A 23,224-nucleotide genomic window follows, 5' to 3' on the forward strand; every position below is an offset into this window, starting at 1 on the left:
CTATAGGTTATACTATATTTATTGTATTTGCTCTATCCTTAACTGTTTTGCTTTGGGATCAATATACAGAAAACACTATTATTTTCTAGTCCTGAATAAGACCCAAATAAGATATTGAATTCTTTACATAAATACTTTCTGGGGCTGACTGCGGCGTTATAAGAAAGTTACTTTTGAATTTCCCTAGTATCATTAATAAATTTTATTTCAGTAATATAGACTTAATCCTCTTTCAACTACTTAAAATCTAGAATATGTTTAAAGCCAATTTGCTCGGAAAAACCCAGTGTAGAAGTAATCAAGGATGTCAAAACAAAACCCCCAGGATGCTCTCTTTAACTTCAAATTTATCAGTTGCAACATATGATGAGACAACAGTCATAAGAACTTGATAGCATCAGGAACTCTCTGGAAGTTCAAGTATGACAAGAAAATGCATCTAATGTTGTACCACCAGATTCTCTGAGGGATTTATGGGAGTTTCAATACCACAATATCTTGGTCTATCAAAGGATATGGGGTGTTACATTTTAGAGATATCATTAAAACACATATTGAGCATGGATTCCCTAAACACAATACACCTATATGTATAGCATCTTGTCTGTTACTTTATTTTAATTTTGATTAGTTATCTAGAACAGTTATTAAAAAACATTTTTAGGAGCATAATCTCAACATATAATATAGATTTTTAAATGGAGCTGTTCAAGTTAAACAGAGGGAAAGGCTCCCTGAACCACCAATTAAACATTCAGTTTTTCCACAATAGTAGTCATCAAGGCAATAGCTTAAAACCATGGATCTTGAGAAGCCACCAGATAAGTTACATTTGTTTGGAATATTTATTCGTTTGCTTAAATTTCTTCCAAAGTAAGTATTTTATGTTATTAAGACTGATTATACCACCTAGCTGGAGTTGGGGTGGAGAGTTTAGCAAAATTTTACTCTTTTATCAAAGAAATTTAAATGAATTTAGTCACTGGGCCACCCAGTGCATCACAGTATGAGAAGCAGGGTATGTCAGGAATCATGCAGGGATTATGCTCCTTGCTGTACCTCCAGCATTTTTAGCACATACATTGCACAGGAGTATTCAATAAACATTTGTTAGCAAATAAATTAACTGAAAGTAACTGAAAATAGACAGTCATGAGTACTGTTTGAATACCACTCATCTGTCTACTGATAAATATTCAGAATTCACAGAATCCTACAATTGGAAGAGACATTAGAACTAACTTAGTATAACCCTCTTAGTTCCTGCAGAAGTCTCAAGTTCAGAGAATTTAAGTGTATCAACAGAGATTACACAAGTAGTAACAGTGAAGACGCAGAATCCAGTTCATGTAGGCCACCATCCCAGATCTTAGAACAGGGACTGGCAAACAGTAGGTGAAAATGATTTTATGAATCATCTTTGTGTTGTGTTATGGACCTTTCCCCTCAAGGACGATATTTACTTTCCTCACATTATCAAGACACTCTGAGAGATGCAAAGTGAGGCAAGTTATAGATTTCATCTTCAAAGAACTTATAATCAGCTGATAAAAAGTAAAGATGAATGTGGGTTATGTAAAAATTCAGAAAAAATAGTGTAGGTTAAAAAAGGAAATTATCTTTGAAGTGGGCCTTGAGAGACAGTCAGTAAGTCTATAAATATAAATTGGCTAAACGTGGATTATATACCAGGAACTTTCCTATATACTGGGATATAGTGGATATAGGCAAAGCGTTTGTGAGCTTATGTTGTAGCGAGGAGGAAATGAGGCAGATGAAGGGAGAAAAAAAATCCAAGTTGGGGGATAATCTTAGTAAAGGCCAAAAGTTGGGGATGCCTGTAGTTGGTATCAGGAATTATAAGAAGAATATACTTACTAAATTAGACAGTGCATGCTGGAGAATAATGGAGGAAAATCAGGTGGAAGTAGTATTGGATTATTACAAGGAAATATGAAAGCTGGGAAGGGAATTCTAGGCTTGATACAAGGAAATAGCACATTTTTATGCATAGGGTGCAATGCTCTGAAAGCAAAGAGATTAGCCTTCAAGAATAATTCTAGGCCCTGGGTATTAAGGACAAAAGTAAAAAGAGTGGAAAACAAATAAGATAGGGCAAATCCATCAAAACATCTAAAATAAAGTGCCTAGATCTTGGGATAGCTTAGATAGAGAGGACAAAAAAGAACAGAAAACCAAGGATCATCCTTCATCACACTATGAGTTTTCTAGTTTAGAGTTCTTAAGTACAAAGCAATAAAATATCCAATTAGAAAGGGTTGTCTTACTAAAAATTCTATGAATTTTTATGAAAAGGATAGTGGCTGACTTGGGAGGCTGAGAAACTTGACTAAAGTCAATGTTGTTCTTGGCAAGACTGGACTCACCAGACAAATAACTACTATTTTTATCAAATTGAAATAACATGCAACATGAACTCTTGTGTTCTTTTTGTTTTTTAAAAAAAAATTTTAGTGTTAATTTATTTATTTATTTATTTATTTTTTCAACGTTTTTAATTTATTTTTGGGACAGAGAGAGACAGAGCATGAACGGGGGAGGGGCAGAGAGAGAGGGAGACACAGAATCGGAAACAGGCTCCAGGCTCCGAGCCATCAGCCCAGAGCCTGACGCGGGGCTCAAACTCACGGACCGCAAGATCGTGACCTGGCTGAAGTCGGACGCTTAACCGACTGCGCCACCCAGGCGCCCCCGTGTTACTTTATTTTTGAGAGACAGAGAGAGAGGGAGAGACAGAGTTCGAGCAAGGGAGGGGCAGAGAGAGAGAGGGAGACACAGAATCTGAAGCAGGCTCCAAGTTCTGAGCTGTCAGCACAGAGCCTGATGTGGGGCTCGAACTTACAAACTGTGAGACTGTGACCTGAGTAGAAGTTGGACGCCCAACTGACTGAGCCACCCAGGCACCCCTGAACTCTTGTGTTCTTAACAAGCAATAGCAAATTAAACAAAACAAAGGATGCAGAGACAATTTAGGACACTGGACAATTTGAGTTCATAGCAGCAAATGTGGCCAAATTCCAAAAGGGAATCTATGCAAATAATATTGCAGAACTTTGGAAGTGCTGGAATAAAAGGGAATTTTCTACTTACTTCAAGATAGTCTTCTGGATTTGTCCACTCCTTCTCTAACCACTCAGTAATAATGGAAACTAGCTTTTTAAACTACCCCTAAAATTCATCCATTCATTTTATTAGTTGGTGCTGAGTCATACTTCCTATCTGGAGTGAAATAAATGGAGAGAGACAGGCAGGTGGTGAAGCTGAGAGAATCTATTTTATCAGTGACAGCAGCAAGGCTTTGAAGTAGGCTTTGTGCTGTGTCAGAGAGTCACTGGCATTGGGATTGAGGATATCTAGGGAAGAGGATGAGTTTGTAGAAGAAGCCAGTTAGGACAATAGAAGTGATGCAATTATTATTAGTGATAATTTGAAGAGTTTACCTGAGATTTGTCATGAATGGCAAGTTTTGAGAGGAAGAAGAACAATAAAAATTGAGGAGAGGTAACAGAGAGGGTGGCAGTAAAGAAAAAAGGGAGTAAATATTGCATGAGAGCCTCCTGTGGGCAAGCACTGGTGTTTTTGAGATTTTTCCATCCCTCATGAAGCCACTGTGTGGTTGATATTAGCATATCTACCCTACAGATGGATAACTGAGGATCAGAGTGGTCACCTAAGATGGCCAGCATCATAGCTAGTAAGAGGTGGAGGAAGCACTCAAACCTCAGTCTCCAAAGTGTGACTTTTTTAGGAGAAGTTGACTCCCACATCATCCAGATAGGCCCTGAGGAGCCAGAACTCTTCCAGCTTGATGTCTAGGGCAAAAGTCCAGAAAGTTTGAGTGAAGAAAGTGATCAAAATTCCAGCTAGTGCTAAAAATTCCTGTGTTCAATGTATGACTGTAAGGTAAAAAGAATGAAGTCAACAAGCTACATGGAAATAAATCTAATACACCTTTGATCCACCAAGAACCAGTAGACAAATACTAACCTTCTTCCCTTCCAGTGTGTGGTTAATGTGTCATATGTAGGTGAATGAAACACAATCCCTGTGAACAGGAAACTTGCAATCTGACCTGGGAATTAAGCTAGGTACACAGAGAATGTCATGAGGATCAGAAAAGTGAAAGAAAACAAGGTGATGGGAATTCTAAGGCTTTTTCTCCACCCGGACACCACCTGGGAGGTTCATTTTTATCTACTTGCTTTTGTATAAAATTCTGGGGAGAGACAGTTTTCTGTTACAGATAAGGCTTTATGGAGCATCTTCATGTACATAACATTGGGTGGAAACATCCCTTTGAGTCAGACCCTTCTGATGTGAATTTGGTAGATATGCAAACCTGTCAGTAATTGATTGAACTAGCACTTTAGCCCAAGTCCTACCATCTGGGAGAGAGGCATAAGGAGATGAGAAAAGAAGGGGCAGGAGATGAGAAGAGATGGGTTACACTGAAAGGAAGGAGGACAATGATGAACAGATGCTGTAATACACACATATGTACACATAAGCAGTGCACACACATACATATAGATGCACACTTGCCATGTAAGCTCTCTGGAAACATCTTTAAGGGTCACATGATGCTGAGGAATGCTCTCCAGAAGGCAGTAGGTTTGGTAAAACCACACAAGGAAGTTCAAGAGGTAAAGATCAACAATCCTTAATTCTTACAGTAATTTTTGGCATTTCTGATTTTAACATTTTTCCCCACAAATGAAACTATTTTCAATGAAAATTAACTACATCAGTGAACATTGGGATTCAATTAGAGTTCAAACACACTGAAAAGATTCATTGGTCTGTGTGGCCAAAGAAACAAGTAGTCACCAGAACCAGAACTGTTCAATTCTGCAAGCAATTAATGCCAGCCCCTCTCTTCTGAAAACCAGCCACAGACTCAGTCCAAAACACTCTGAGTGACACGTAATCAATGAAAATCTCATTGGAGTAATGAGATTTTTTTTTTAATTTTTAAATTTTACTTAAATCCAAGTTAGTTAATGTACAGTGCAATAATGATTTCAGGAGTAGAATTTAGTCGTTCATCACTTTTATATAACACCGAGTGCTCATCCCAACAAGTGCCCTCCTTAATGCCCATCATCCATTTAACCCATTCCCCTACCCAACACCCCTCCAACAACCCTTAGTTTGTTCTCTGTATTTAAGAGTCTCTTATGGTTTGCCTCTCTGTCTCTGTTTATTTTTCCTTCCCTTCCCCTATATTCATCTGTTCTGTTTCTTAAATTCCACATATGAGTGAAATCATATATTTATCTTCATCTGATTGAATTATTTTGCTTAGCATAATACATTCTAGTTCCATCCAAGTTGTTGCAAATGGCAAGATTCCATTCTTCTTGATTGCTGAGTAATATTCCATTGCGTATATATGTATATATACCACATCTTCTTTATCCATTCATCAGTCAATGAACATTTGGGCCCTTTGCATACATTGGCCACTGTCCATAGTGCTGCTATAAAATTGCAATGCAAGTGCCCCTTCAAATCAGCATTTTTGTATCCTTTGGACGAATACCTAGTAGTACAGTTGCTGGGTCATAGGATAGCTCTATTTTTAATTTTCTGAGGAACTTCCATACTGTTTTCCAGAGTGGCTGTACCAGTTTGCATTTCTACCAGTAGTGCAAAAGGGTTTCCCTTTCTCTGCATCCTCACCACATCCATTGTTTCCTGAGTTGTTATTCTGTTCCTGTTATTCTGACAGGTGTGAGATGGTATCTCATTGTGGTTTTGATTTGTATTTCCCTGATAATGAGTGAAGTTGAGCGTCTTTTCATGTGTCTGTTAGTCATCTGGATGTCTTCTTTGGAAAAGTGTCTATTTGTGTCATCTGACTATTTCTTCACTGGATTATTTGTTTTTTGGGTGTTGAGTTTGAAAGTTCTTTATAGATTTTGGGTACTAACCCTTTATCTGATATGTCATTTGCAAATATCTTCTCCCATTCTGTCGGTTGCCTTTTAGTTTTGCTGATTGTTTCCTTTGCTGTGCAGAAGCTTTTTATTTTGATGAGGTCCCAATAGTTCATGTTTGTTTTTGTTTCCTTTGCCTCAGAGACATGTCTTTTAAGAAGTTGCTGCAGCTGAGGTCAAAGAGATTGTAGTCTGTTTTCCCCTCTAGGATTTTGATGGTTTCCTGTCTCACATTTAGGTCTTTCTTCCATTTTGAGTTTATTTTTGTATATGGTGTAAGAAAGTGGTCCAGGTTCATTCTTCTGCATGTCTCTGTCCAGTTTTCCCAACACCATTTGCTAAAGAGATCGTCTTTTTTCCATTGGATACTCTTTCCAGCTTTGTCAAAGATTAGTTGGGGGCACCTAGGTGGCTCAGTTGATTGAACATCCGACTTCAGTTCTGGTCATGATCTCACAGCTTGTGAGTTTGAGCCTCACATCAGGCTCTCTACTGACAGCTCAAAGCCTGGAGCCTGCTTCAGATTCTGTGCCTCCCTCTCTCTCTGCCCCAACCCACTTTCATCCTGTCTCTGTCTCTCTCAAAAATAAATAAACATTAAAAAAATTAAAAAAAAAAAAAAGATTAGTTGGCCAAACATTTGTGGGCCCATTTTTGGGTTCTCTATTCTGTTCCATTGATCTATGTGTCTGTTTTTGTGCCAATACTGTCTTGATGATTATAGCTTTTATTATGGCTTGAAGTCTGGAACTATGATACCTCCAGCTTTGGTTTTCTTTTTCAAGATTGCTTTGGCTATTCGGGGTCTTTTCTGGGTCCATACAAATTTTAGAATTGTTTGTTCTAGCTCTGTGAAGAAAGCTGGTGTTATTTTGATAGGGATTACATTGAATATGTAGATTGCTTTGGCTAGCATTGACATTTTAACAATATTTGTTTTTTCAATTCATGAGCATGGAATCTTTTCCCATTTCTTTGTGTCTTCTTCAATTTCTTTCATAAGTTTACTATAGTTTTCAGTGTATAGATCTTTTATCTCTTTGGTTAGGTTTGCTCCTAGGTATTTTATGGGTTTTGGTGCAGTTGTAAGTGTGATTAATTCCTTGATTTCTCTTTCTGCTGTTTCATTATTGGTGTATAGAAATGCCACAGATACATTGATTTTATAGCCTGTGACTTTGCTGAATTCATCTATCAGTTCTAGGCATTTTTTGGTGGAGTATTTTGTGTTTTCCACCTAGAGTATCATGTCATCTGCCAATTTGAATGCCTTTTATTTCTTTTTGAAGCCTGATTTCTGAGGTTAAGACTTCTAACACTATGTCAAGCAGCGGTGGTGAGAGTGGACATCCCTGTCATGTTCCTGACTTTAAGGAGAAAGCTCTCCATTTTTCCTCATTGAGGATGATATTAGTGGTGGGTCTTCCGTTTATGGCCTTTATGATTGAGGTATGTTCATTCTATTTCCACTTCCTTGAGGTTTTTTTTTTTTTTTTAAATCAAGAAAGGATGTAATTTGTCAAATGCTTTTTGTGCACTATTGTGGGGATCATGTGGTTCTTATCCTTTCTTTTATTAATATGATGTGATTCCAAAAGTCCACGTTGTTTGCAAAACAATAATTTTGTTGTGGCAAATGAAGCTCAGGCTCAGAAGCAAGTAGCTTAGCTATTGAGCATGCCAAGTCAACCTTGCAGCGTCAGTAGCTCATAAGGCTTTATTGCTGTCTTTGGTGATCATGTAATACAGGAGAAATGGTATGCTGGAATGGTGTTCACCAGTGTGGATATGTGCATAGGTTTACCCTTCCTGCTGTGAAAGCTTTGTTCTGTGGTAGAAACCGCAGCACCTGCTTTTAAAAAGATGACAATCTGATTGGGGATGACATGTCAACTGAAAGGGAGAAATATTATCACACATAAGCTAGAATGTAAAGCAGCTTTTACTGTCAGAGACCTAGCAAAGAATATGGTGGATATGAGAATTAATTCTGGAGAAGATCACTGAAGTAGAAGGGAAGGTCTTAAGCAATAGGATGAACAGAAGGTAGTATGTGGGAAAGGGACCTGAAGTCAGAATGCCTGTTTTTTTGTTTTTTGTTGTTTTTTTGTTACAAGTCCTACGAATTTGGACATATAGTATTTTCTTATCTTTAAAAATTTTGAGAAGAATGAAGAACATTAAGAGGTAATACATAGAGTTTTGTAAATTCTAAACTGCTAAATAGGTATTGGTTATTATTTAACACACGAAAGACCTAGCTTACAGAGTGTTTGTACAACTTACAAACAATGCCCTTTGTAAACTATACAGCCATGTACTTGTTAGGGATTAAGCGATGAGTCTTGGAAGCAATATGACTTTCTGAATCAAAACCCACAGTAGAAACTGACTTCACTGTGGAATACTTCAACTCATTCTTAGCCCTAGAGAGTCTCTTCTCCTTCCATTCCCATTGTCTAATTCTATAAAACTATTGTTGCTTTGATTGAATAACTGCATTTCACCTAAAGGAATCTTTGTTCCCCTGACTGCACTGATGCTGCAGAATTGGGAGTTGGCTCCAGCTTTGTCTTTTATCATGAAGCAAATGATTTGGGTCAATTGTTTATGTAACAGAACTGAGTATTTATCTCTTTGAAATGTCTGTCCCTTACAGATGACTCCACAATAAAGTTCTTTTAACCTTAGCAATGCATGCACTTAGTATGCATGCTATATATTAGTAAAATATAACAGAGGGCAAGATTTACTTCATCCAATGTGAATACAATCCAAGCTCTGACCTTCAGTTCTTTCTTCCATAGGAACACAGTTCACTTTCAGAAAAGAATAAGCTATTTTCAATGTGGTGGGTGTATTTATATCTTTTAAGTATTTTCTCCATTTTTTTAAAACAAAAGTGAATGGAAGTTAAATTCTGCTGGTTCTTTGTGACTTTTTTTTTTTTTTTTTTACTCCAACCTCAGAACTGAGTTAATTTAATGAAGTCATTATGTAAGCATCATGAGTCTTTTCATTTTAATTGCCTATATTGAAAATTTACCTAAAGTGCTCAAATGATTCATAATCAGTTGGTTATGCACTATAGTCCAATACTAATTGTCACTATTAATCAGACTGGCCTGATTATTAGACCATTTTCCAATTCTGACTTTCTTCCAGAGCCAGACTGAAGTTCATGATGGCCTTAGAAGGATCAAGGTGAGTTGCTACTCTCCTACCATTAAGCACTTTTTTTAAGTCACTTAAAAAAACCCCACATAAATATTAATTCACTTTTTTTCTGAATTATAGAGCCATGTAATTGCCTGTGTCAGTTGCTACTAACAAACACTAGTTTAAGGGCACCATGGCCAACCTCTCAGTGTCCTTATTTGAAGAGATGACAGCTTTCAGAAGTGTAAACCTAATAATGCAACAGCAATGCTCCCTAGATTTCCTATAAGCCACTGTTTTCTGATAAATGCCTGAAGGTGATTAACTTACATGATTAAAGACACATGGCTATCGGCATGCCTGGAAGCATTCCAAGGGTTAAATCAGTGGAAGCAATTAGGCTTCATTTTCAATCTCATCACACTGTGAAAGTCATTAGTTTACAAACACATCTGCCTGACAAGCAATCATTCAGACCTGATGCTGAGGAGTCCCGGATCTGCCTGCTGCCACATTTTGCTGGTGGTACTACTTGATGGCCCAGGACTCGTCTTGCTACAGACATCCCGGGAGGGAGTACCACCTTCTTGACTTTCAGCATGGGCAACTATACACTGTTCTCACTTATCAAGTTCCCCTTGAAAACCCTTCCTAAGCCATTGCCACTACCAAACCAAATGTGGCTCTTTACCTCTGAGTATGTAACCCCCATACCCTGAGTTACTTCCAATTTGTTTCAAGTATAATGTAAGGTGCTTTCTAGATCCTTGAAATGCAGTAAAGCTCACATCTACTCTCTTTGGAGCTTTGCACTCTTTTCTAAAAAAGAAACACTTCCAAGTCATCTAGATCAGCTCCTTTCAGTCACAGATGTAGTCTCACATGCTCTCTCTTTTGATATCTGTCTTCCTCTGATTTATTTTTCTATCTCCGCTTCTTACATCCTTAGGGAACAAAAAAAGTTCAAAAATTCAGTGTCATCATGAGGGATAACTGCTGGGGATCCTGGGTGTGAGCCCCAGATAATGAGATAGCACATTTGGTTTCAGAGACCTGGTTGCTATCTCTTTATTATGCATGTTATGTGGGGCCCTCGGCGACCACCTGAGGGTCCCTCACAATTTGGGCTGCACACACAAACCTGATAACAATGGTACAGTACCACTGGATATCATGTACTTTGATTCATAGTTTAATAAGGCCTCCACCTCTATTCTTGTCATCTGTGTACCTTTGGGCCCAACATAAAGTGTTCCAGAACTCCCACCGTAACCAGAAGATTTTCTTGTTGTTGTTTCTCTCCGAAAAGTGAGGCCTCTGGAACTCTGTTTTGTTTGGGTTTTATTTCATCAGGTGCCCCTCCTTGACAAAGGCCAAGGGAATCCCAAGCCTAAGTTTTCCTATTAATCCCTTTGAAGCTAGTTCTTCACTAAAACTAAGAACTTTAATTTTATTTTTTATGCTGCCAGAAAATAACCCTAGTTAGGCTTCATACACACTGACAAGATAGCTTGTATCCACCATTGGTTCTTTAGAGATGGCATGCTGGGGAAAACCCATGTTAACAGTAAAATAGACCTCCAAACTCATTCAGGAATAGTAAAATACAGATCTTGAACATAACATAGGTAAGAGAGGAGGAATTTACCAAAGCCCCATATCATTAACTTCTAAACACTGAAAGCCTAATTTCAGTGAACCCTTGGAAACCATGGAAACAGAACACTCCAATAAATTCAAAGGATTGCAGAACCTTGACTTTTCCTAAAACAAACTTCAGTCTGTCAGTAGAAGTATATTTGAAGGCTTACCTCTAAAGCTACTGGATTTGTCCCATTGCCAGTGGGATTGAAGAGGTGGATTATAAGATTTGTATTGTGGTTAAACCCATTTATTGAGAATAATGTGAAAAAAACTCCATACTCTTCACTTACTATTTGCTCAACACCATGAAATGCAAGTGGAAGAGTGATAATGACTGGATAAATCGAACCACATGTACAAATGCTATTGATTGTAAGGTTTCTACGAGTTAGTATCCTAGAATCAACAAGCAAGTATAATTTCTGCTTCTAGGGATGGCTACAGCTTTTGCTTATTACTTTTAACAGGATAGAATCTTAGGAGGATGAGGACTGTCAGGTATGCAAACTGCAGAATTTGAACTCTATAAAGGAATAATTTGAAGAGCTTTTTTTTTTTTTTTTTTTTTTTTATGTTTTGCCTAGGTTACTTTATTCAGCCCCTAGTAACTGTTCTTTTTCCTGCCTCATCTACTTCCTTTCCCCTGATCTTGAGAATCTAAGCATGTCTCCAGCCTCTGTTAAGTGCAGACATATAGATGCTAAGGGTGCCCACAACTTGCACTGAAAAGTGTGCTAGGACTCTCCCCACCCACGTTTAAGAAACCAGGTCCAATACTGATTCTTTGGGAATGTGCCTTCTGAGCATAAACACTAAAACACAAAAGGTGTGTTCTAACTCTATTTCTTCACGATAAAATAAAATCATGGACACTAATGGGGACAAAGAAACAAGGACAGAGAGAGAAGAGAATAAGAACACAAATATGTAAGTAAGAGAAGAAAATCTCTGGAGTTTGGCATGGCAGACACCATTGATATTTTGTGTGCCAAGTTTCCTGTGTAAAGAAAGACCCTGAAGTAGGTATACATGTGTTAAGCAGAGGAGGACTGAGCCTAAAAATAACAGCTGAGAGGAGAGCTGGGCTTTATCAACAAATAAGGTTTCCTGAATTAAGTAAAGCAGTCTTGGACTTGAGCAACTCTACGAGAGCAGGCGAGGTGGCTCTATCTCTGACAAACAGAGGCTGTACTCCTGCAGAGCCTGACCTCTAAAGGGGTGTCTCCTTCTAACCTGAGCTATGAATAAGTGTTTAAAAAAGTATGGCTTCAGGGGAATTTGTTTCCAGCCCCTTTGGAGGCAGGGATTTGTAGGTAACTCAGGAAAGGAACCGTTTACCTACTGGACTAATCTGAAGCTATGGCTTTTACCGTGGTATCTCTATCTCGTCTTAGCACAGGGAGACTAAATGCCTGTATCTGTGCAAAAGGCCAGGTTAAAAATGTGCTTAGTCCCACATGCCTTCCATCAAGGACACTTTGAAAATTCAAAAGAAACTAACGGGTCTATTTTTTAAAAACTCACTGAACCATTCAGCATCTCTTCAGTTGCCGAGAAGAGGGCTGTAGGTTTTTTTCAAGACACTAGATAGTCTATCCCCGTGGGATAGAAGTATTAGTCACAGAAACACAAGTTATCAACCATGACGGTTTAGGGCTATTTTAGTTCTAACCCTTTGTCAATGCTGTGTGACTGTCCCCACAGTACCCCCAGCTCCTTTCTCCTTCTCTCCTTCCTTTTGTTCATGCTGTCTTCTCCAAGTTTGAATTCACTTCCAATTATCCTATAAACAAATATCCTAATTTTTCAACACCCTGTCCAGTGATTTCTTCTTATCTGGGCTTTCACAGTGCTTGTCTCCAATAAGATTATAAGCTCTACAGGAGGAAGACCCATGAACCTGGGAAATTATTGGCGATCAATAAAATCTTATTTAATTAAAATATCTTTTTAATACTGGCAGAATAAAGGAAAAGAACAATTGACAATGATGGGGGAATTTTATGGGGAGATTATATTCAGCTGTAACTTTTTCTAAGTTCCATAGAATGAATTCTGTAGTTACTCAGGCCAAATTGATGTTTCATATTTTCTATAAAGATCAAAATTTGTGACTCAGAATAAATTCTCTGAGACTCAATACCTTAATTTTCCCATTTTAGTCTTACTCCAGGCAAATTCTTATCTGTCAGTTTCCTATATAATCAGCATTTACCCAACAAATATTTGGTTAATATTTATTTGGCATCTACCACACTGCTGGATATTATGCAGGACACAGAAAAAGCTTTAGAACAAACCCACCTTTCCAGTAAAGATAAGGAAATGAGCTGAATAAACACTTCTCACTCTATCCCTCTAATCACTGACTGCTATGAATGAGCCTGAAGTTCTATTCATCTCATTTACCCCTCCCTGCCATGCCTTTCCTGACCACCTAAATCCTAGCTCTGCTTCAAGAACAAGTTTAAATCTTGCCTTCTTTTTGAAATATTACCCAAGTATTCTAGACCACACCAATAAATCTGAGACTGAATGCCAATAACACAGTTTTCAGTTCAATACATTTGGTACTTAGGATATGCTCTAGTTTTTTGTTTTTTGTTTTTTTTTTCTACATATCTCCTATTTCCCAAAGAGAGAGTAAAACTATTCCTAAACCAGTTTCTATCCTTTGATCTCTAGGGCTTGGCAAATTATAGCTGCTCAAGAAACATTACCATTGTGAATAATCAATATAGCTAGTGATACAACATCCTGCTTTTTTCAAAGTAATCCTCTGGACAACATTCTACTGTTCTCTTCCCCTTTATAGTCAATATTCTTGAAGGGTTTTCTTACACTTATTTCTGCTTCTTTACTGGCCAGCTCCTCCTCTTCAATCCACTAGTCTCACCTTTTTTCCTTCCTTTCCAATAAATCTTTTCTCCAACATGAACATCTGTGTTGCTAAATGCCATGGACTCTTTAGCCTTGAGCCATCTAATCCTGAGCTCTGCTTCCTGAGTAAAGCTTGCTTCTCTTCTCCTAGTGCAGGATATCACCATGAATCAAATTACCCAAATAAAAACTAGGGAACCATCCTTGATTCTTCCCTGTCCTTTAACCCCCTCATAAAACCAGTCACTATGTCCTACTGATTTTGCTTTTCTAATATGTTCTACATCTGTCCATTTATGCTTTCTTTGCATTGGGCCCTTATCCCATTTTGACAAGTCAGTAATCTAAAAACAGGTTTGTTAGTACCCCATTTCTAGAAAAGTACTACCGATAGGAGATCTTTCAAGCTAAGCATGGTGCTAGGTATTAGGTAATAATAAGTAATGTTTATGTATTACTATGTGCTAGGCATGGTTCTAAGCAATATATGTTTACCAATTTATGGTTAACAATGTCACATAACCCCACGAGGTGGATATAATTATTACCTCACTTTAAATATAAATGGAATCGCAGAAAGGTTAAGTAACTTCCCTAAGGTAACACAACTAGGTACTTTGAATTCCTCATCTCATTTAGACCCTATTGTAGCTTTATTTGGTGATATTAATATTTCACCTTACACCTGAGGAATTGAGGCTGAGAAGCTTAAAATAATTTTCCTAAGGCCACCCATTTGGTAAAAGTGTCAGAATCATGATTAGAATCCACTAGTTGGCTTCAAAATTCATTTCTGTCCTCCACACATGCTTTGAAAGCACCACACAGAGTGGTTTAAGGAAAGCTAAATTGGAAAGTACGCACTGATTTTCTCATCTGTCATATTAATTTGTGTTTGATATTGTTTTTAATGGAAGCAAAGAGGATGAGTGTGAAAATAATGAAATCTATAAGTTCAAAGAAAGTACGTGCAACAAAGAACAAACAATAATGACTACGGAGAAAAGGTTGAACACAGAGAGGGAAGAGAAACAGGACCAAAGGAAGGAAACAGAAAGGTGGGGGAGTAGGGGATGTGGTGGATCCAATGAGACCTGAAGGAGGGGCTAAGCTGAAGCATGAATTGCCTTGATGGTATTTAAATCTAATGAGAATGTGTTAGAAACTGTGGTATGTGACTAAATAGTTCAACAACATGCATATTTCATGATGTTGGCTTTATGTGACTGGGTTACTCAGGAATCCACCAGCTGAAACAAAGCCAAAAGACACCCAGTGATTTTATTTGAGCTTACCAACAGCTACCCAGACTTTGTACGCAGCATGGAAATGACAAATGATTAGTATTCGAAAGAAGTCTATAAGCTATCCAGCAAGTTGTGGATACTTTGTATTCTGGGCTTACCCAGTACGGCAGAACATTTTGTTCCTAAAGAATTTAGTGGGGTTTGTTTTTATGTTTTTGATTTTTTTTTTTCATTTTGGTTTTGATTTGTGTGTAGTCTTCTATTTAACTCCATAATGATGGAAACAGCAGTCACAAATGTTACCCACACACCCTGTATAGTCAAAGAAACAATTGCAAACAGCAATTTGGGTGTCTGGTCTCTAGAAGATGATGAAAGTTGGTTAAAGAATGTGAGTAGAATGTGGAAATGAAAACGGACTGGGAATCAGGATACTTGCATTCAAGAATCACTTCTGCCATTTAGGCTACTGAGTGACTCTGGGGAAAGTAATTAATTTGTTGAACTTCAAATTTCTCTTATTCAGGATTGTGAGTTCCCTAAATAAAGATTAAATGAAATAATACTTGTGGAAAAAAATTCATGTGGTATAAGCCTGACACATAGTGTTTTCTCAATAAAAGAAATAAGTAAAAGAAATGAAATGCCAGAATCAGAGAATTAATTGGTTTCTCAAAAGAAAGATGGAGGATGACAATGCAAACAAATGATATTCCTCACAATAAATAATAATAAATACATATATGTATCTTCACTTTATGACACATAAATGGGGATGTGTGAACAATTTTAAATATTGGACACAAAAACAAATATCCTTAGGTAGAAATCACCTTAAGGCATTAAGTCTTCTAGAAGACGTGCTAACCCTTTATGTTTCCAAGGGTTTCCATTATAAATGATTACATATCTCAAAGTGGTTAGGTTAGCCCCCAATTTAAAAGCTCTTTCTTAGGAAGAGTACGTTCCTAAGAAGAAGTCATTACACTGAAAAAATTAAAAGCAAAACAATCCACGGCTCTTGTTTCTTCACTGACTTGTATGTTACTCTTGGTTTTTTAGATTTCTGGGAAAGCTTTCAGAAGGTTGCTAGGTAGTTTTTGGATCAGGACATTCCATGTAAGAGTACTTATAGTGGTAATCTACACAGTGGGCATGACAAGATCCAGAAAATGCCTACTGCTATGACATGACTTATGTCTTTATTCCTGCCAGCTTTTCAGGTTATGTCAGTCCTCTTATCCTTAGCAATTAGATTAAGTCACCTCTCCTTTTGAAGTCTCTACCAATTTCCTCATTTTATAACCATCTTTCTTCTCAGTTTAAACTCTTACAGTTATATAGTGTAGTAGAAAGAACAGTGGGTTTAGAGAAACAAAACTTTGACTCTAGTCCAGTTCTGCCAATAGTCTTTTAAAAAAATACTCAAATTATTTATTTCTTAATATGTTACCTTAAATTCTCTTATCTTTATAAATGTCTTGTCAGGTTATTGTAAGGATTAAACAGTAAGTCTGTAAGACCTTAGCAATTTGCAAAACACTATTAAATGTAATTCTTCAGGGGCCTGGGTGATTCAGTTGGTTAAGCATCCAACTCTTGATTTCAGCTCAGGTCATGATCTCATGATTAGTGAGATTGAACCCCGCTGTAGAGCTCTGCACTGGCAGTGCACAGCCTGTTTGGGATTCTCTCTTTCTCCTTCTTTCTTTGCCCCTCCCCTGCTTATATGCATGTTCTCTCTCTCTCAAAAATAAACATAAAAAAATTTAAAAAACGTAACTCTTCATTATTTATGTGTGCTTTTGTATCTGCCACTCAGCTATAAACACCTTAGAAGCATGAATCATTGTTTTCATGTCTTTGAATCTTCAGGGATTAGAAGTTGGTGAAGTTTTAATTTTTTTACACAGTGGATATTCAATAGATATTATTCATGCTGGCAGTGTTGTGGGGGTTGTCAAATATCAGAACGAACATTTAAATGTCATAGGAACTCTTTAAAAAAATCTTTGCCTCCCATCTAGAAGCTAATGTGTAACTGATGGTCCAACCAGGATGGAGGTATAATATGCAAAAGATAAGAAAAAGAGTAAAACAAATGAAAAGTCTGGATATTACGAGTAAGAACAAACCATTTTTTCCCTTTTAGGGTGGCATGAAATGTGAAGTCAAAAAATTACTTTCCAGGATTGATGCAAGTCACATTCCCAACTTGAAAGAGGTACTATGTGATAATGTTTCCTCTGACACTTATTACAGCTATTGCTAAAACTGGCATCTGTGGAACGTTACATCTTAATGCCGACGTTGCCTTGTTACAGCTTGAGTGGAGGCATTGCAGTTTGACTGCAGCTGCTTTATGACATGATAAAAAATTCTGAAAGTTGTGATGCTATTTGCAGTGTCCTTTCCTGATAAAGTAATAGTGTGGGAGATGTATGTTGGTATTTGATAATTTTGAAAGCTTTGAGAAAGCTACGACAGCTTGGCAAAACATAGCTGGCCAGAAAACTTCTTTGAAGTATTTCTCAAGCCCTGTGACTGTCCTCAAAGGCAAAATGAAAGTCAAGAAAGACACTTCATGGAAGCAAATCCCAGCACCTGCCGCTGGCGGTCTTGCTAGAATTCTTTCTTGTTCTTTTCTCCTTTTGTTTGAGCAATTGGATGCATAGAATGGATCGTGTGCATTCCAAAATACTTTTTTTCCAAACAGCAGTTTTTAAATGTGTAAATTTAAACATAGAAAACATCTAGCAAATGTTTATTTGCAGTTTTACTCCTCCAAATATATTGGGGTTTCTTCCATGCAATTTCTGGCTTACACAGATTTCTACCTCTCTGGTAGTTACACACGCAAATCTATGTATTCAATCTTTTCATACATGTGTGGTAAATGATCAAAATGTGCATCTCAACACCAAATGATGGTGAGAGTGTGGAGCAACGGGAACTCCCCTTCATTGCTGGTGGGAATGCAAAACGGGACAGAGACACTTTGGAAAACAGTTTGGCAGTTTCTTACAAAGGGAAACATAACTCTTACCAAAAGATCCAGCAATTGTGCTAAGTATTTAGACAAAGGAGTTGAAAATTATGTGCACACAAAAGTATATACGTGGATGTTTATAGAAGCTTCAGTCACAATTTCTTAAACTTGGAAGCGACCAAGCTACTCTTCAGTAGTTGCATGGATAAATAAAGTTTGGTGCATCCAGACAACACAATAATTTCAGTGCCAAAAGGAAATGAGCTATCAAGCCATAAAAAGACATGAAGGAAACCTAACTGCATATTACTAAGTGAAAGAAGCCATTCTGAAAAGGCTGCACACTGTATAATTCCAACTATATGACATTCTGGAAAAGGCGAAACTATGGAGACAGTAAAAAGATCACTGGTTGCCAGGATTAGTGGGGAGAAGGGAAGGAGGAATAGACAGAGCATAGAGGATTTTTAGGGCAGTAAAACTACTCTGTATGATACTTTAATGATAGATACATGTCATTATGAATTTGTTCAAACCTATAGAATGTTTAACACCAAGAATAAACCATAATGTAAAATATGGACTCTGGGTGATATGATGTGTAACATATCATATGATGTGTAAGTTCATCAACTTTACAAATGTACCCCTCTCATAGAGAATGTTGACATTGTGTGTGTGTGTTGGGGGGGTGGCTATTCATGTGTTGGGAAAGAGAGGGTATATGGGAAATCTCTACCTTCCTCTCAGTTTTGATGTGACCCTCAAATTGTTCTTAAAAATAGTCTTAATTTTTTTAAATGCACACATCTATAATTTTGGTCTTTTGTCTTTCTTCCTGATTCATATGTCATTTGATTTCATTCTCTCTTTGGACATTATTATTTTCTCTTTTGATGTATAGCCATTTATGTTATGTTATACCCTTTTAAAATATTGTAAAATCTTTCAGTACAATATATGTCTTAATTACCTTTATACTTAGCATGGTGCCTGGCATATAGCAGTCATTCCAGAAATGTGTAATTAATGAAGAAATGAAATAATACTTAGCTTTTGTCATCTATTTATATTTGTTATGCTACTTCAATAATATCCTATACAGCATATTAAAATATATAAAATTATTACATCAAAATATTCTAGCTGATGGTAGAAAACTAGGGAGAAATTCTGCCTGAAAAACAATTGACTGTAACATTTAATACACATCCTGAATATCTAAATTGTAGACACAGGTTATTTGGTACTCTTGAGCCTCCTTTTAAAATATCACACACAAAAAAACCCAAAACACACATACATATGTTCAGACACGCATCACAAATACATATATTCATAAATTTACACAAGCACTATAATACACACACAGTATACAGTAGCATAAATCAGTGATTTGCTAATCATTTGAAGGAAACAACCTTAATTGCAGCATGGCTAACACAGTGGTTTGAATGGTGGCTCAAAAAGATATATCTATCTTCTAGTCTCCAGACCCTGTGAATATTACCTTATTTGGAACATAAGGGTCTTTCCAGATGTGATTAAGATTATCAAGATGAGATCATCCTGGATGTTCTGGGTGGGCTCTAAATCCAATGACAAGTGTCTTTATAAATAAAGACAGAAGAGAAGACAGACATACAAAGGAGAAGGTGATCTGAAGACAGAGGCAGAAATTGGAATGATGTGGCTGAGAACCACCAGAAGTAGAAGAAGCCAGGCATAGAATTTCCCCTAGAGCCTCTAGAGAGAATGAAACTGCTGACACCTTAATTTTGGACTTCTAGCCTCCAGAACTGTGAGGGAATCAATTTCTGTTGTGTGAAGCCACCACGTTTGTGATAATTTGTCATGGCAGCCATAGGGAACTAATATAGATGGACTAGATAAAAAAAAATAATTCCCTGCTAACTCATACACAGAGTTTTGAAACAGAGCAACACCAGACACCAAGGAGGAATGAGAAGGCACTCAAATTCCCCTTCATGATTATCGCCTACCTATTATGTGGACAATTTAGCCGCATCTAAACATAACTTGTTAAAGTCTAAAAATTTTTAATGATTAAAGATATCTTACAAGCATCCAAGAAAGAAACTAAGTTAAACAAAAGGGATAAAAATCATGTTTACTGTAGGTTTTTCCTTGGCAACTTTGCATGACAGAAGGCAATAGAGTAACAAAAACAGCATTTTGGGGGAATAGGATTTTAACTAAGCCTTTGTACTCCTACTCATTTACTGAACAATTATTTATTGAAAGGGTACTATATGCTAAGCTCTGTTAGAGTCACTGAGGATATAGCAGTAAGCAAAGCAGAAAAACTTATTTCTCTCATGAGACTTACATCCAAGGAGAGGATATTCAACAAACAAACAAGTACCTAATAACATATAATGATGAATGTTAGGGAAAGACACAAAACAGAGTAAGGTGGAAAGGGAATATGGAGATGGGGGTTCTAGTTTTCAAAAGTGGCTCAAAAAGCCCTCTCTGAAAAGACAATCTTTGAGCAGTGGCTTGAAGAAAGTCAGAGTGAGCCAGAATGATATCTGATGCAGTGTCCCAGAGAGGAGTTGAAAGTTTCAGGGCTCTGAGGCAGGAATGCGTTTGGGGGCTTCAAAAGCAACTGCCTGTGGGCCAGCTGGAGGGGAAAACTTTGAGCAATAAAAGTAGAGGGAGCAAGAAGCAAGAGAAGGGGGTGGGGTGAGACTGAAATTCCTGTGAAGGAGAAGAGGAGGGAGGATTGGGGATAGAGAATCTCAGAAGGCAGCACAGTGGGAAGTCCTTGAGCAAAAACTACCTGTTAAAGAAGTCCACTCCCTGTAGGAACGGGCTTGCATTAACACCCTGACTGTGCAGAGTCATGGCTTGGAGAAGCCTACAGGAAACGTATGTGGGGTTGGATCAAGAAGCAGTCAGTTATGCTCCTCACAACACATCGGGGTGGCACATTTTCATAACTGCCACAACATCTAATATTGTATCTGATATAAAAGGAAAGATGGCCCTCCATCTTTTATGTATCTCCTAAGAACTAGAATTATGTATCTTCTAGGAACTAAATTCTTCTCATGCATAACTACAATGCCATTATTATGCCTCTGAAATTTCACACTGACACAGTTACATTATCTGGTATAACCTGAGATATCTTTTAAACATTCAAGTGGAGATAACCAGTAGGCAGTTGATGATAAGCTTCTGAAGTTCAGTGGAGAGTAAAAAAAGTTATAGACAACCAAGCCAAGGTTTTATTAATATCTAAAAGTAATGAGAGAAAATTATCAAGATAGTCAAAGGCTCAAATTATACACACATCATGAGGTCTTACACAAAGATATTCTCTAGAAGAAATGAATGGAAAATAAAAAGACAGAAATGAAGAAATTGTAGCATCATAGAACTTCAGAGAACATTAGTACCAGCAAAATGTATAGGTTTCTATCAAATGAGAGTGGTGATATAGCAAAATTAAATTGCAAGAGTAAAAATTATTCTTGAAAGACAAGATCTTTAATAAGAATAAGAAAAATGTATTAATAAAAATCTATGTATCTAATTTCAGATCATATTAGAAAATATTAAAGATGGGAAATAAAAGCATATTAAAGTTCTTGCTTTCAATCAGGGGAATCCAAAGTTTTGATATGGTTCTTGGACTTAACTCTATAAGTTATCTTACTACAACTGCATCTACTAATTTAAGGCCTCTATCTCCTGGAAAAAAAAAAAACTAATTTAATAATTTCTAGGATGCTCAGAACTACTATATTACACATGCTAAAAAATACTTCTTTTCAATTGCTCTATGCCAGTTCACCAGTCTATTTCAGTTCTGTTCATTAGTCTCTATTATTAGCACAGACCTTAGAGGACACCATCCCAAGGTCTCTTGATAGTACGCATCATGACTTCCAAGGTGATTATCACCAGAGGTCGCTGTATGTCCACGAAATACTGAAATACTGACTGCTCTGAATTCCTCTGGTCTTTAAATTCCAGTGCTATGCTTTGCTTCCTGTCAAAGCAGAAATTCCCTCTCCTCAATTATGTGCCATATTTGAACATTTGAGAACCAAACAATGCTGCTGTGAAAAGAGGAGCTGTGACTCTAAGGTACAGCTGCTTCTGCCAAAAATTCTGGAACTGAGAGTCCTAGGAAGGGTCTGGGACCAGGCTGAGACTGGGCTATGCTAAAAGTTCTCCCCTTTCTACAGGGGTGACTTTTTGGTGCTCCTGCTGTCCGTGGAACTTCTTATGGCAACCAACTAAAGCACAGTTTCTCTCTTTTTTTAATGTTTGTTTATTTTTGAGAGAGAGAGAGAAAGCACAAGTAGGGGAGGGGCAGAGGGACAGAGGATCTGAAGCACAGGCTCTGCAGCTGACAGCAGCAAGCTCCATGTGGGGCTCGAACTCATGAACGGTGAGATCATGACCCGAACGGAAGTCAGATGCTCAATGGACTGAGCCACCTAGGTGCCCCAGCAGTTTCTCTTGAAGGAAAAACTGGAAATGGCTGCACATCAGTAGTCAAAACTTGGTTAGAGCTAGGAATCTTGTCTCCTTCATGATAAACAGAGAAAAAAAGGTTCAATATGGTTTATAAAATAGAAAGATGACCATAATCCAGAACCAAGAACAGAATCTGTACTGCTCAAATTACTGGGGAAGAAAATAAAATAAAGAATGTTTAATCTATATACAAAAAACACAAGGAAACAGTAAGGAAATAAAAAAAAATAGTAAAGTAGAAAGAGCATAGAAACCAGAAAGCAGTAAAAATCTAAGTATGATAATAAATGTCATTGTAGTTAAGTATTAAAAGACAAAGATTTTCACAGAAATATTTCTTAAGGAAATATTTACCAAACAAATATAACAAGCAAAAACAATGAAAGAAGGGACAGTAAAAATAAAAAAAAATACACTGTATTAAGCAATCTACACTCACAAATATGCATACAGTAGGACAAGACAAACCATTTGAATACATAGTTTGTGAGTGAGTGAGAAGGGATGTATAGAAAATACAGCATAGTAAGGAAAGCAGGAAGAGCTGAAGGGGCAAGAGTTGCTATCTGATCTAGGATGGTCAGGAGAGGCCTCACTGAGGAGGTGCTATCTGAGAATGGAAGGCAAAGATGACAGCCATGTGGATAGGTGGGAGAAGAATGTTCCAGGCAGATGGAACAGCAAGTGCAAAGGGCTGAAATTGGGCATACTTGGAGCCTTAAAGAACAATAAAGAGGCCATTGGGACTGAAAGGGAATAAACCAGGAGAGTAACAGGGGTTCATGTCAGAGTGTTAGCAGGATCAGCCTTTTAAGTGATTGTATTTT

The 23,224-nt window shown here is 37.4% G+C and overlaps 1 protein-coding gene across 4 annotated transcripts in view; it reads right to left on the bottom strand.

Annotated features, from left to right (window-relative positions):
• The window catches only part of TNNI3K (TNNI3 interacting kinase), a 290,431-nt gene that overhangs the window by 101,654 nt on the left and 165,553 nt on the right, over nt 1–23,224 (bottom strand). The gene's annotated exons all lie outside the window — the stretch shown is intronic.

This window comes from Neofelis nebulosa, chromosome 2 (assembly GCF_028018385.1).
Source record: "Neofelis nebulosa isolate mNeoNeb1 chromosome 2, mNeoNeb1.pri, whole genome shotgun sequence".
Taxonomy (NCBI): domain Eukaryota; kingdom Metazoa; phylum Chordata; class Mammalia; order Carnivora; family Felidae; genus Neofelis; species Neofelis nebulosa.